Here is a 13,857-nt window from a genome sequence, read left to right as displayed (position 1 = left end):
TTCGAAAACCGGATTCTGCACAAAGTGACAACCGACTATGAAATTCACCATGCAAATAACTCAAACGTGCAACATTTTGTGATACTTTGGACCTGCTCACGTTTTTCTATGAGGGCGCTGTCAAGCTCAGATGTAGTATCTGCAGCGTTTGCTGTCATGTGCACACAATGATACATCCTAAAACGCTGAGTATACTATAGCGCTGTCTCTGTCAAATGTGCTGTTGCATAAGAGAGTAGTATATGTTCAGTAAAATTCTCAGGACATAATGATTTTTTATGTTTCTTTTTATTCAACCTTCTTTAAGAATTTTCATCTAATTGATATCGTCATACGTAATTTTAAAAATACCTTATAGACCGGCGACTGAAGTGTTAGAGAAAACGTGATTACTTATTGTATAGTAACACGCGCTATATACAATCTGCTCAAAAGTATCTGGTCACCCATTAGTGAACATTAACAGAGGATGTGTCCTTCCTTCGTCTTTATGACCACTTGAATTCTGTTAGAGAGAATTTCAATGAGGTGTCTGAGTATCTGTTTAGGACTGGCAGCCCGTTCTTCTTCAAGATCCGAAACCAGAGAAGATAGTGACTTTGCACGCTGGTGTCTGGAGTGAAGTCGACGTTCTAACTCGCGCACAAGCTGTTCCATTGGGTACAGGTCGGGACTCTGGGCAGGCAAGTCAGTTTCAGGAACGCTATTGCTCACAAAACATTGCTTATCAGATGCTTTATGAGGGGATGCATTGTCATGCAGTTACAATCACCGTCTCCAAACTGTTACTCTACTGCAAGCTGTAATCGATGCTGTAAAATGTGTTCATATCTGTCCCCATCTAAAGTTTTCTTAAGAGCAATAGGGAGGCCACACCCTAACCACAAAAAACATCCAATTGCAGTAACACCAGCTTCACTGTTGGCACTACACATGATGGCAGGTAGCGTTCTCCAGCCATTCTCAAACCCAAATCCTTCCATCGGATTGCCACAGGGTATAGCGTCATTGCCGGTCGGAGTGTCCGAGCGGTTCTAGGCGCTACAGTCTGGAACCGCGCGACTGCTAAGGTCGCAGGTTCGAATCCTGCCTCGGGCATGGATGTGTGTGATGTCCTTAGGTTAGTTAGGTTTAAGTAGTTCTAAGTTCTAGGGGACTGATGACCTCAGATGTTAAGTCCCATACTGCTCAGAGCCATTTGAACCAATTTTGTAGCGTCATTCATCGCTGCAAATCACTCGTTTCCAGTCACCCACTGCACTGCGGCATCACTCTTTATACAACCTCAGGCGTCGCATAACACTGACTGCAGAAATGTGTCGCTTGTGAAGAGCTGCTCAACCATTGTACCCCATTCTTCTTGTCTCCCTATGCAATGTCTGTGTGCCAGCCGGACTCCTGGTAGCACATCGGAGCTCACCAGTGATTCCTTCCGCTGATTTCAGGCGGCGATATTTTAGATCCACCTTCCCCAGTGCTCGACGGTCCTTCTTCGTCAGTATGTGAGGTCCGCCTATTCTTGGTTCAGCTACTCTTGGTTCTTCGCGCTTCCACTTCACAATCACGTTACCAACAGTCGACTTGGGCAGCTTTAGAAGAGTTGACATTTCTTTGGTGGATTTGTTGCTCGGATGCCATCGGATTACTAGTCAACGTTCGAAGTCACTGAGCCCTCTTTACTGACCGATTTAGCTGTTACGATTCTCTAGTCGCCGCCTACTTTTATACTGGAGGGTCCTCCTCTCGTGATACCGAGTGGTCAAATGTGTACAACATAGGGGTGTTCTGCTACTTTTGTTTGGATATATTCTAGTTCAAAAAAAAATGTTCAAAGGTGTGTGAAATCTTATGGAACTCAACTGCTAAGGTCATCAGTCCCTAAGCTTACACACTACTTAACCTAAATTATCCGAAGGACAAACACACACATCCATGCCCGAGGGAGGACTCGAAACTCCGCCGGGACCACCCGCACCGTCCATGATTGCAGCACCTTAGACTGCTCGGCTAATCCCTCGCGGCTATATTCTAGTAAACTATACACAGTCAAATACTCAAATGCAACTGTATAAATATAACGACACTATATAAGAAGAATAAATAAGTTTTGTATGTCCTACATAATTGTCGCTACATTCTAAAATTAGTGTAATATTTCCGGGAATCCAGTTTTTATGCATTTTTTTTCACACTGACAGTAAGGGGTGCTGATCGGTGCACAGATGGCTGTCTGTGTATCACGGGCTAGAAAGGGGTTACGTCAGCACTAGAGTGTGAGTAGAGGACGGAAATAGTGTGTGCCAGCATATGAGTAGCTAAGACGTGTCAAAGTAGCATTTTAAATTAAGTCGCAATATAAATCATTATTAACTTCTAGTTAATCAAGTTCGTTGACATTGTCAAACAGGAGACATGCGAAATTTTTATTTATGTTTGGAATGGAAACCCCGTTCAAAAAATGGTTCAAATGGCTCTGAGCACTATGCGACTTAACTTCTGAGGTCATCAGTCGCCTAGAACTTAGAACTAATTAAACCTAACTAACCTAAGGACATCACACACATCCATGCCCGAGGCAGGATTCGAACCTGCGACCGTAGCGGTCGCTCGGCTCCAGACTGTAGCGCCCAGAACCGCACGGTCACTCCGGCCGGCGAAACCCCGTTCAAGTCAAGGGCGCACATAAAACCTTCTTTGTGTGGATTTATTACTAGTTTTAGCTAACAACCTAACTATCTCATGGTAGCAACATACATCAGCTTACAGGACTGCACGTAATACTGCAGCAGGGTTCAAGAGTTCATACACGAATTAATTACAGAATATATACCAAAATCATTACTATTTAGTGTTGTTGCCATTACGGCTTCACACATCGCTATGTCATCTATACATGACATAGTTAAAAACAGCTTTTCATCGTTCGTGGTCAGTGTAATTGAACGATGCTCATAAACCTGAAAATATGCATTAATATAAGGAAGAGGCAGTGAAAACAAAGAAACAACATTTGCATAAGGAACCGTCCATTAAAAAAACTAAATGTAAAAGGTATCGTCTTACCACAGCCGTTATGGCGTGAAGACTTAGTAACTCACATCAGTATTCACATCATCTTGCATCAGACATCGTAACATATATGTTGATGTAACGTGTTACATGCGAATAGTATGGCAGATGATGCCCATTACAATGTTCAAGAAACGCAACATTCAGCATATACATAGTATACATATTTGTCACCAGTACTGTAGCGAAATGGGGACTGACAGTATTGGGACAGTGGGGCATCAGATCACTCTGCATTGTTGCCAGATGTATCCAAGATAGCGGCGATGACGCCATCCAAGATGGCATCGTGTAGACTTAGCAACAGTTCATGTTGTCCTCCACGATGGCGGCCATGACGTCATTCAAGATGGCGGGAAGTCTGAATTTTGGCAGGATAGTGCCACGCCCCCCTCCCCAAGAAAAATTGCGTGAATTTCAAATTCCAACAAGACAATGCACCACACCTCTCTTATTTCTACTAAGCAAAGAAAATTGCAGGAAGATATCTCACTTAGGCTAACTCCACTAACCTAAGTCACCCAAACGCCACTTTCTCCTATGAACTAGGGCCAAGTTTGAATTTCTGCCATGAACAAAGGTCACTTAGGGTTTCACTACCAACATAGTAAAATTTCGGGAAGATAGGTCACTTGTACTAACCTAAGACATCCAACTGCCACCTCTGTTCCTACGAACTGGTGCCAAGTTTGAATTCCAACAGGATAATGCATCCCTCTGCTGGTATCTCTATTAAGCAAAGACAATCCCAGGAAAAGAGCTAACTTGGCCTACCTCCACTAACTTAAGTCACCCACCTGCCACCTCTTCTTATGAACTGGCACCAACTTAACATTTTGGTGGTAAACAGAAGTTAGTGACCATATATCTATTAAGTTAAGAAAATGGCGCGAAAGAAAAGACACTTCTACTAACCTCAGTCACCGGACCGCCACTTCCTCCTAAGGATTTGTGGGAAAAGGACTTGGACATAAGTCTTTATTTAAACAATTCCATGCAGGTGTGTTCACCACAAGGTCAGGACTCCAAATTACTTAGTACACATCGCCACCACCAGAGGGCGCTCTCATCTGTGATGTAATCCAAGATGGCGACACCCAGTGTATTCATCAAGAGCTCCACACTCCAACTGACTTAATAAACATCGCCACCGACAGAGGGTGCTGTCGTGAAGTCAGGTGATGACGCAAGTACCGTTATTCAAGATGACGGCATACAAAGTGTTCACCACAAGGCATAGTACATATTGACACCACCAGAGTGCGCTACTGTGGACTTGGAATTAATTTTCGAGAATGCCATGCCCACCTGGACTTGGAAGGAAATAGTCTCCACCACGATCCTCAACCAACCGCCGCATCCCCTTACCGACCCATATTGTCGGGCTAACGTGTACTAACGTGCACTAATATGTACTAACGTGTACTAACATATACTAACATGCACAGTGCATGACTTCATCCAAGATGATGGAGCGAAATGGTGGAAAACCTGCTCTGGGCACAAGTCTTTATTTTGCAGGCAGTGTCTCCACCATGTGAATTAGTGTCCAACTGATCTAGTACACATTACTGCCACCAGAGGGTTCTGTCATCCCTCCTATGACCTAATCCCAGATGGTGATCTGTAGGGGCGAAAATGATGCGAAAATGACTTAAGTTGCGCTGGGCTGCTTGGGAGGGTAAGGAAGAAGTGCACTCTATTTATTTTCGAACATTTTTTTTGGTATGTAGTATATTTATCACACTGACACAAAACACATGCTTGGGGTCATGCAACACAGCCCACAGATCTGTAAACTACTCTTAAATAATGCTCTCCAGACACACAACCTGCCGGCCATGGTGGCCGTGCGGCTCTCAACTAAATAAATACGCGAAATGTGCAAAAGCTATCAACTGAACAATTTACATGGGAAGGAATAACGGTCTAGCCAGCCGAGGTGGCCGAACGTTTCTAGGCGCTACAGTCTGGATCCGTGCGACCACTATGGTCGCAGGTTCAAATCCTCCTTCGGGATGGATGTGTGTGGTGTCCTTAGGTTAATTAGGTTTAAGTAGTTCTAAGTTCTAGGGGACTGATGACCTTAGATGTTAAGTCCCATAGTGCTCAGAGCCATTTGATTTGAACCAAGCCAGCCGGAGTGGCCGTGTGGTTCTGGGCGCTACAGTCTGCAACCGAGCGACCACTATGGTCGCAGGTTCGAATCCTGCCTCGGGCATGGATGTGTGTGATGTCCTTAGGTTAGTTAGGTTTAATTAGTTCTAAGTTCTAGGCGACTGATGACCTCAGAAGTTAAGTCGCATAGTGGTCAGAGCCATTTGAACCATTTGAACCAATAACGGTCTAGTGCAAACGCACCTCCACACACAATCTTCTCAAATTCCCACGAAAGTCGCCCATCTTACAATTGCGATCTCAATTGAATTTCATTCGACAATGAGCGAAGTAATCGAAATACACCCTACCGAAGGCTGTGGTTCTGGAAATCGAAATATCTCTACCTTCCTTACGACTGGACATACTCTTCCCTTTGTTGTCACAGTACTCCAAGTCAAATCCATACCTTCCTTACAACAGGGCATAGTCGTCTCCTTTCCATAAAGACATACTTTATAGACCTCATGCTAAAATACGTACATATCACGCACCCAGCACTACTACCAAGTATATAAGTTCGTAAATAAATATTTGTCTACTATACGAAATAATACTGACCGAAAATCAACGATGGGTGTGCATATCCCTTAGGTCCTTCTTGCGAGTCCTATCACCATGTCATAGAAACAGAGACGTAATCGACCAGATGTTAAAGAAAAAACCCGATTCCAACAACTACTGCATGTTACTCTCACAACCGCTCTTGGTTCTAAAGGTGCACACAAGTATCCATGTTAAAAGCTATACCCGCTTTACAAGTGATGGTACGACATTACCTCTAAATGAGGTAGTTTTCTTTTTTCCAGACAAATACCGTGACGGTGATCGTAGGAATGTGTAAGCCCACGATGCCACTTCGGAATAAAAACAATGAACTATGAAAGTGATTCGGCTAAAAAACACGGCATGTAAGCGGTATTTGCGACTCCCGCACACCGACCCGATCTAGATAATTCTTTAGTATTTGCAACGCATTCTGTCTCGAGACCATATCAGAGGTTCTGCGATATATCCACTGAGTTATAGGCGATGATTCATTGAGAAGCAACACAAACAGTAGTAGCAGATGATTGAGATCGTAAGATGAAAAATGTTCACTAGCTTCCCAGATCTCTAATGTTAAGCTACATGTTAGAAATTATGTCCATCATTTGGAATCAGATCTTTCCATTCAAGCACATACTTACATAGGCTCACACCCACAAGTGAATCATATTTCAGACACTCTCATATCTCCAAACGAGTCACCTTCCTCGAGACCGTATTAAAGTGTGTTCACCTATACTCTAGACGAATGATCGTATGAGACGCTCCCTCTGGTCTTGTTTAGCTGTGTCAAACACTGTTTTCTAACCCGTTTTTGTACAACACCAAAGATTTCCTTTTTTCTGCCACGACTTCGATGCCTATATCAGGCTCTAAACTGACATTAAGACGCTCTGATCGACAGCCTCTCACAGAATACATGACATGGCAAGGTGTAAATCATTTTGTTACTGTAACTACGATAACATGCGACACACGGTGGATGATTTTAAACAAAAGACACAACATAAGGAAACTAGAAGAGTTTGGCTGAATTGTGGAGAGTTTCCAAACTGATGTCCGAAAAAGATTGACGACCTCTAAATTTAAACTCAACAATGACGGAATAGATGATGGCTCTGCATTCCATTTCGAGTGGTTCCTCATTTTGCACTCATGTACGTGATCACTGTGTCGCTGCTAGCAATCCCCAGAAGCTCTCACCCATTCACAAAACTCATTCCCCACCTCAAACAAGACTTGTCGGTCAATCGTTATATGGTAACCAATAGCGCACCAACGCATGGATGGGATGGAAAAGACACCGCCGATGTACTGTAATATTAAGCAACACAGTTGATAGTGCGAACAATTTTAGCAATTTTACAGTAACTCCAACACCGGCCAATCATGTGACAACAAGTTTCCCCAGTTTCAGTATCATAGCTAAACCATCCCTTCTCTACTTTGCGAGTATCATTGTGAACGTGCATAGATGACTGCTCAGTACGCTCATTCACTGTTAATTCTCGAACACATAAATCATCTAAGTATACCAGACAGCGCTCTACGTATTTCTAAGAGCTCGAGCATAGTACTTAATTTATGATCCATCTCTCTGTATATGGGAGTCACAAAGCATTCTCGCTGTCTTAGGGTAAAATTAGAGAGTGAAAGACCATCCTCACACTGTCATTGACCAACCAGCCATGAAGCACAGCTACCGGATTAATCTGAATCCGATCAGAAGAAGAAGACCACTACACTCCACGTCTCGTGAATGAATAGAGCCATCCGAGTTCTAACCCGTCTAAGTGCACCAATTGTCTCGAGATGGGACCATGTCTAGGAGCTTAGCACTCCTTATCGATGTATAGTAACAGATTTCAAAGTGCCGTGATGTGATAGCAGACAGTTAAGACTAACAAGAAAGGATTCATTTTTATACGAGATGTAGTTCCAGGCGGATGGCGTTCAACACATTTTTACGTAAATCATCCAAGCTATCAACTCTAAAGTATTGTTCTAGAGTCTAGTATCGGTACCTGGAAGGTACTGGTAAGAGAGAGAACATAAACTCACAGGCTCCTAAGGCTACAACGTTCTGCACTTAAAGCGAGCCTATAATATTAGATCGCCTACGTTTCCGACCTATCAGTGGTACGGAATGTAGCGTTGTTAATATTGCATTGTGAGAAATATATTTCAAGTGCATGACATTCATCTTTCTTCCCGGTGTCTCTATGATGAACTACCTTATCGGACCGTAAAACTAGAAACAAACTGCTTCTGAAAAAGACTCCCTCTTCGTGACACAAGCTCGATATAGCTTTTTGGAGACGTATAGCGTCCACTGTTCATATCTGATCACGGTTCAGAAATTATACAATGCCTGCATCAGGCCTATATAAAATGATCATTAGCAGTGGGGGATATATCCTATATGGGATGAGATAAACGCATAGCAGCAGCGTCCTACATGTGAAAATTACAAGTCATTTCATTACTAACTCTGTAAGCACCACATCTGTCGGGCAATTGTGTACACGGGGATTGCAATAATCACAAGTAGACAATGCTTTAAACCACATACAGAACATGTGACTGTATACGAGTAGAACACAGGATATGTCACGTGACTGATTTATCCGGACAGAACACAGGAAAAAAATTGACCCGCAGCAACTTGTCCTTCTCTAGAATGAAGCAGTCAACCATTAAATCGTACCTCGTTACAGCTCTATCTCAATCGATCAACCCATCCACTTTCGGTTATCCTTTAGCACAGATGCAAGTAAGTGTAGAGGTGAACAGTTCTCTGTCCTCCTGAAAAGCACCAAATACAGTAGTCAACTCGCGTGTATCACTGGTACCTCAATAGACATACAGTATAATACTACCTCAACGGAAAAAAATTGACTGGCTCACTGATTCCCTCCGTTTTGATGTCAACGTTTTCCCGGATTCCTCTTGTTGGTGCAAACTTGCTCCCATGTACAAATTGTTCGATGCGAATCAGAAGATACTCAAGTACTTCCTCAATTTCCCCGCATTTCGGTGTATATTCAGTCAATTTATACCTATTCCCTTGTCATTTTTCGCAATTCTATCGATTATAGGTCAGATCTATCCATGCGATCATTACATAACATCTCGTTCTGTGTTCTAAGATTGATTGTAAATGTAGTGCAGCTGCCAACACCTAGCCAAAATGCACTGAATGGGAGGTCTAATATAGCACTGTATCCACTCACCTACACATTCGGAAAGTGTTTGCTCTGTTTTCTGTATGTCTGTGTATATGCATCCTCGTGGACAGTTCCCAGGACCCGCAGGAGACCCGAGTTAGAATTCAAATGTGGATCCACCACGCACTATATCCGAAGCGGTGTTGAGATGGAGAACCACAATATGTCATGCAAGGGACAGGGGATGAAGCGACCTCGGCCCGCTATGTAAAAGGGGTGATTTTGTATTGTGGAGGATATTAACTGTACGTTTACTAGATCAACACAGTACTCGGTGATATATTGCTGGGATGTTGATCAGTTTTACGCTCCAATATTCATGCGAGTCTCGTATGTATTTGATGATCTGTAGACAACTTTGTGAGTTTTAGTTGCCGGTGCGAAATTGTGATCAGTGTAAAGTACTTTATTACCGCTGAATGTCGCTTCTGTAGAAAGAAAGAAAAGGCTCACGGTGCTTCCCTAGGACTGGGGAACATCGTAACATATAGCTGGTCTGATTGTAGGCGTACGATAATTTTTTCAGGTGCAGTACAGATATAAAAGATAACTGCATTGTTGGTGTAAAATGGGTTTATATTGTTTTGTAAAGTTACTGTGGGTTACATGGCGTAAAATGTGTATTTATTGGATTATAAAGTTAATATTGTTTATGTTATGGCATAGCTACGGAGGATGACTGTGTGTCCTATAGTGAGGGACGTATAGATTCAGCACATGGATAACCACGAGAGTAGGAGAGAGAGTTTTTACGTGGAAATTTATATGTTCTATAGATACTGAAGCACAGTCGTCAAGAGGAAAACTTAACTGTGCATTGATTCGTGTCAGACTGTAGCAGCAATCTTAATATTTAGGTGTAGTTACAGTGTTAAATATCTTCTAGCCTTCCAGTATTCTTGTGAGTCTGGTATGTATTTGACAACCTGCAGACGACTTTAGGGGTTTAATTGTCAATGCAATTTACCGATCTTTGTAAATTAACCGCTGAAAGTCCGAGAAAGAATAGGTGGATGATGCTTCAGTAGCGATGGCATGAGTAATACGGTAGGTAAATTCGATAAGAGCCAATCAGAATGCTCGATTCATTCACATCGTTTCTGGTGGGATATAGGAGTCTCTACATAGGGGAGCGACCGTTTGCGTATGTTGAAATCTGGAAGGGTAACACGTTAGGAGCGCTGGGAAGACTGCATTCGACATTATTTTCGTAAAGAGGTTCTGTTAGGGTAAGAATTTCCATGCATACAAGCTAAGGCATCAAGGAAGCGAGCGTTAACTATTTCTGTCACACTATACAATTCCCGAGAGGTCGACCTGGGTCTTATTTTTTACAAAGCCATGTGATGTAAGAATAACATTGAGAACGTTTTAGACGGCGCCTCGGTACGCAGACGTTTTGCAGCGAGACGAGAGCCACTCTGGGGCGTGTACGCACGGCCGAATGCGACTCGTATGTTCCATTAGATGGAAGCAGCCTGTGTTATTCTGCCATCTGCGGTAAAGGCGTGTGCTGTCCAGAGGTGTCTTTTGTATGGGGGCTGCGCCTTGGAAATCTATGACGTTGGTATAACGGAAAATGTATGGAAACAAATTTCAGCTGCATTGGCTGCTCGACCGCATGCACTTGCAGCTTGCCTTGGAGCCTCTGTGCTCTGTGTGTAAGTCTTCACTCCCATCCAATCCCGTCATCATCGGCGTCTAGGTGAACACGTATTGCGATAGGAATTTCTCTTGTGTCAAGTATGAAAAGGGATGTATCCATGTCATGCCTGTGAGCAGTTGTGTGTGGTTTGACAGCTGACAGCCGTGTCACTTGGTGGGGCTGTCGGTAGCCTCCTATTCGCTCTAGTGGACAGGGAGCAGTATCTGCGTACGTTGGTTGCATGTCTGTTGCATTATTTTGCGAGCAGGTCTGTGGGCTGTGCTATATGTCGGTTGGTTTTGGGGAAGGAGATCATCGGTCTCATCGGATTAGGGAAGGACGGGGAAGGAAGTCGGCCATGCCCTTTGAAAGGAACCATCTCGGCATTTGCCTGGAGTGATTTAGGGAAATCACAGAAAACGTAAATCAGGATCGCCGGACGCGGGATTGAACCCTCGTCCTCCCAAATGCGAGTCCAGTGTCTAACCACTGCGCCACCTCGCTTGGTGCTATATGTTATTTGGATATTTTACGAGTTCTGAGTGTGTCTGCACCTAAATAAAATGTTCGAAAGTAAATAGAGTGCACTCCTTCCTTACTCTCCCCAGCAGCCCAGCACAGCCTGAGTCATTTTCGCACCATTTTCGTCCCTACAGACCAGAAACTGGGATTGGGTCATAGGAGGGATGACAGTACCCTCTGGTGGCAGTAATGTGTACTAGATCAGTTGGACACTAAATCTCGTGGTGGAGACACTGCCTGCAAAATAAAGACCTGTGCCCAGAGCAGTTTTTCCACCATTTCGCTCCACCATCTTGGATGGCGTCGTGTACTGTGCATGTTAGTATATGTTAGTACACGTTAGCCCACCAACATGGCTTGGTAAGGGGACGTGGCGGTTTTTGAGGACCGTGGTGGAGACTTTAACTATTTCCTTCCAAGTCCAGGTGGGCATGGCATTCTCAAAAATTAATTCCAAGTCCACAGTAGCGCACTCTGGTGGTGTAAATATGTACTATGCCTTGTGGTGAACACATTGTATGCCGCCATCTTGAATAACGATACTTGCGTTATCACCTGACTTCACGACAGTGCCCTCTCGTAGTGGTGATGTGTACTAAGTCAGTTGGAGTGTGGAGCTCTTGATGAATACACTGGTTGTCGCCATCTTGGATTATGTCACAGATGAGAGCGCCCTCTGGTGGTGGCGATGCTTATTGAGTCACTTGGAGTCCTGACCTTGTGGTGAACACACCTGCATGGAATTGTTTAAATAAAGACTTATGTCCAAGTCCTTTTCCCACGAATCCTTAGGAGGAGGTGGCGATCTGGCGACTGAGGTTAGTGCAAGTGTCTTGTCTTTCATGCCATTTTCGTAGCTTAGTAGGTATATGGGAACTGAATTTTGTTTACTGTCAAAATTAAAAGTTGGTGCCAGTTTGTAAGAAGAGGTGGTGGTCGGGTGACTTAGGTTAATGGAGGTATGCCAAGAGGGCTTTTTGTTATTATTTTCTTTGCTTGGTAGAGATAACAGCGGTGATGCATTGTCCTGTTGGAATTCAAACTTGGCACCAGGTCGTAGGAGGAGATGGCAGTCGGATGACTTAGGTTAGTATAATTGACCTATCTTCCCCCAGTTTTACTAGGTTGGTAGTGAAACCCAAAGTGACTTTTGTTTGTGCCAGAAATTCAAACTTTGCGATAGATCATAGGAGGAAGTGGCGTTCGGGTGACTTAGGTTAGTGGAGTTAGCCTAAGTGAGATATCTTCATGCAATTTACTTTGCTTAGTAGAAATAAGAGAGGTGTGGTGCATTACCCTGTTTGAATTTGAACTTTGCGCCATTTTTCTGGGGGAGGGGGCCATGGCACTTTCCCGCCAAAATTCATACTTCCTGCCAGCTTAAATGACGTAACTACCGCCATGTTGGATGACGTCATACGCTGTTGCCAAGTCTACACGATGCCATCTTGGATGACGTCATCGCCGCCATCTTGTATACATTTGGCAACAATGCAGAGTGACCTGATGCCCCCCCTTGTCCCAATACTACTGATGGCTGCTAGGTTTTGAGACGTTGCTTGATGCAAAGAAAATTAAATCATTGGCATCAATACAGCTTGTCTTATAGTTAAACCAGTAGGAATTTAACGATAACAACTTCTGCTGAAGTTATAAAAAACAAGCAATATAATTTATGTAATACTTTATCGTATTGATACTTTACAATGGATTGTCGGCCCTAGACTTTTAATTTTATTAAATGTCTGTGCAATGAACTAAATTATAAGGAACATCGCCAACATACAACACTATGGGTCCCAATTGAGGTCGAACTAAAGACAGATAGTGTTTTAGGTCATTGTGATGGTAATCGGCAACAAAATATTATACACTTATTAAATTGAAAATGATGTGAAAGCAAACAGTGGTTGAAAGAGTGTCACTTTTATGAAACATTATGAATCATTAAAGAGTTCTTACAGTGTCAGGTAATTTTTATATCCCAGCGACGGTTCTAGGTAATAACAGCGGATTATCCAAATTACTAAAATGAAAAAGTACAAAATTTATGACGATATAGGTAATATAAAGAGAGATTATAACAGAAAAATATCATCTGTATTTAGCTCCGTGGCTAGAGGTTTAGCAAGCGCATACATGAAAGTATGATACACTCCTGGAAATGGAAAAAAGAACACATTGACACCGGTGTATCAGACCCACCATACTTGCTCCGGACACTGCGAGAGGGCTGTACAAGCAATGATCACACGCACGGCACAGCGGACACACCAGGAACCGCGGTGTTGGCCGTCGAATGGCGCTAGCTGCGCAGCATTTGTGCACCGCCGCCGTCAGTGTCAGCCAGTTTGCCGTGTCATACGGAGCTCCATCGCAGTCTTTAACACTGGTAGCATGCCGCGACAGCGTGGACGTGAACCGTATGTGCAGTTGACGGACTTTGAGCGAGGGCGTATAGTGGGCATGCGGGAGGCCGGGTGGACGTACCGCCGAATTGCTCAACACGTGGGGCGTGAGGTCTCCACAGTACATCGATGTTGTCGCCAGTGGTCGGCGGAAGGTGCACGTGACCGTCGACCTGGGACCGGACCGCAGCGACGCACGGATGCACACCAAGACCGTAGGACCCTACGCAGTGCCGTAGGGGACCGCACCGCCACTTCCCAGCAAATTAGGGACACTGTT

The 13,857-nt window shown here is 43.8% G+C and overlaps 1 protein-coding gene across 1 annotated transcript in view; it reads left to right on the top strand.

The window, feature by feature from the left end:
• LOC124722427 (solute carrier family 41 member 1-like) overlaps nt 1–13,857 on the top strand; it is a 339,469-nt gene that overhangs the window by 150,802 nt on the left and 174,810 nt on the right. The gene's annotated exons all lie outside the window — the stretch shown is intronic.

This window comes from Schistocerca piceifrons, chromosome X (assembly GCF_021461385.2).
Source record: "Schistocerca piceifrons isolate TAMUIC-IGC-003096 chromosome X, iqSchPice1.1, whole genome shotgun sequence".
NCBI classification, from domain to species: Eukaryota; Metazoa; Arthropoda; class Insecta; order Orthoptera; family Acrididae; genus Schistocerca; species Schistocerca piceifrons.
Note: the sequence above shows the minus strand (reverse complement) of the source record. Positions and strands in the feature narration are given on the sequence as shown.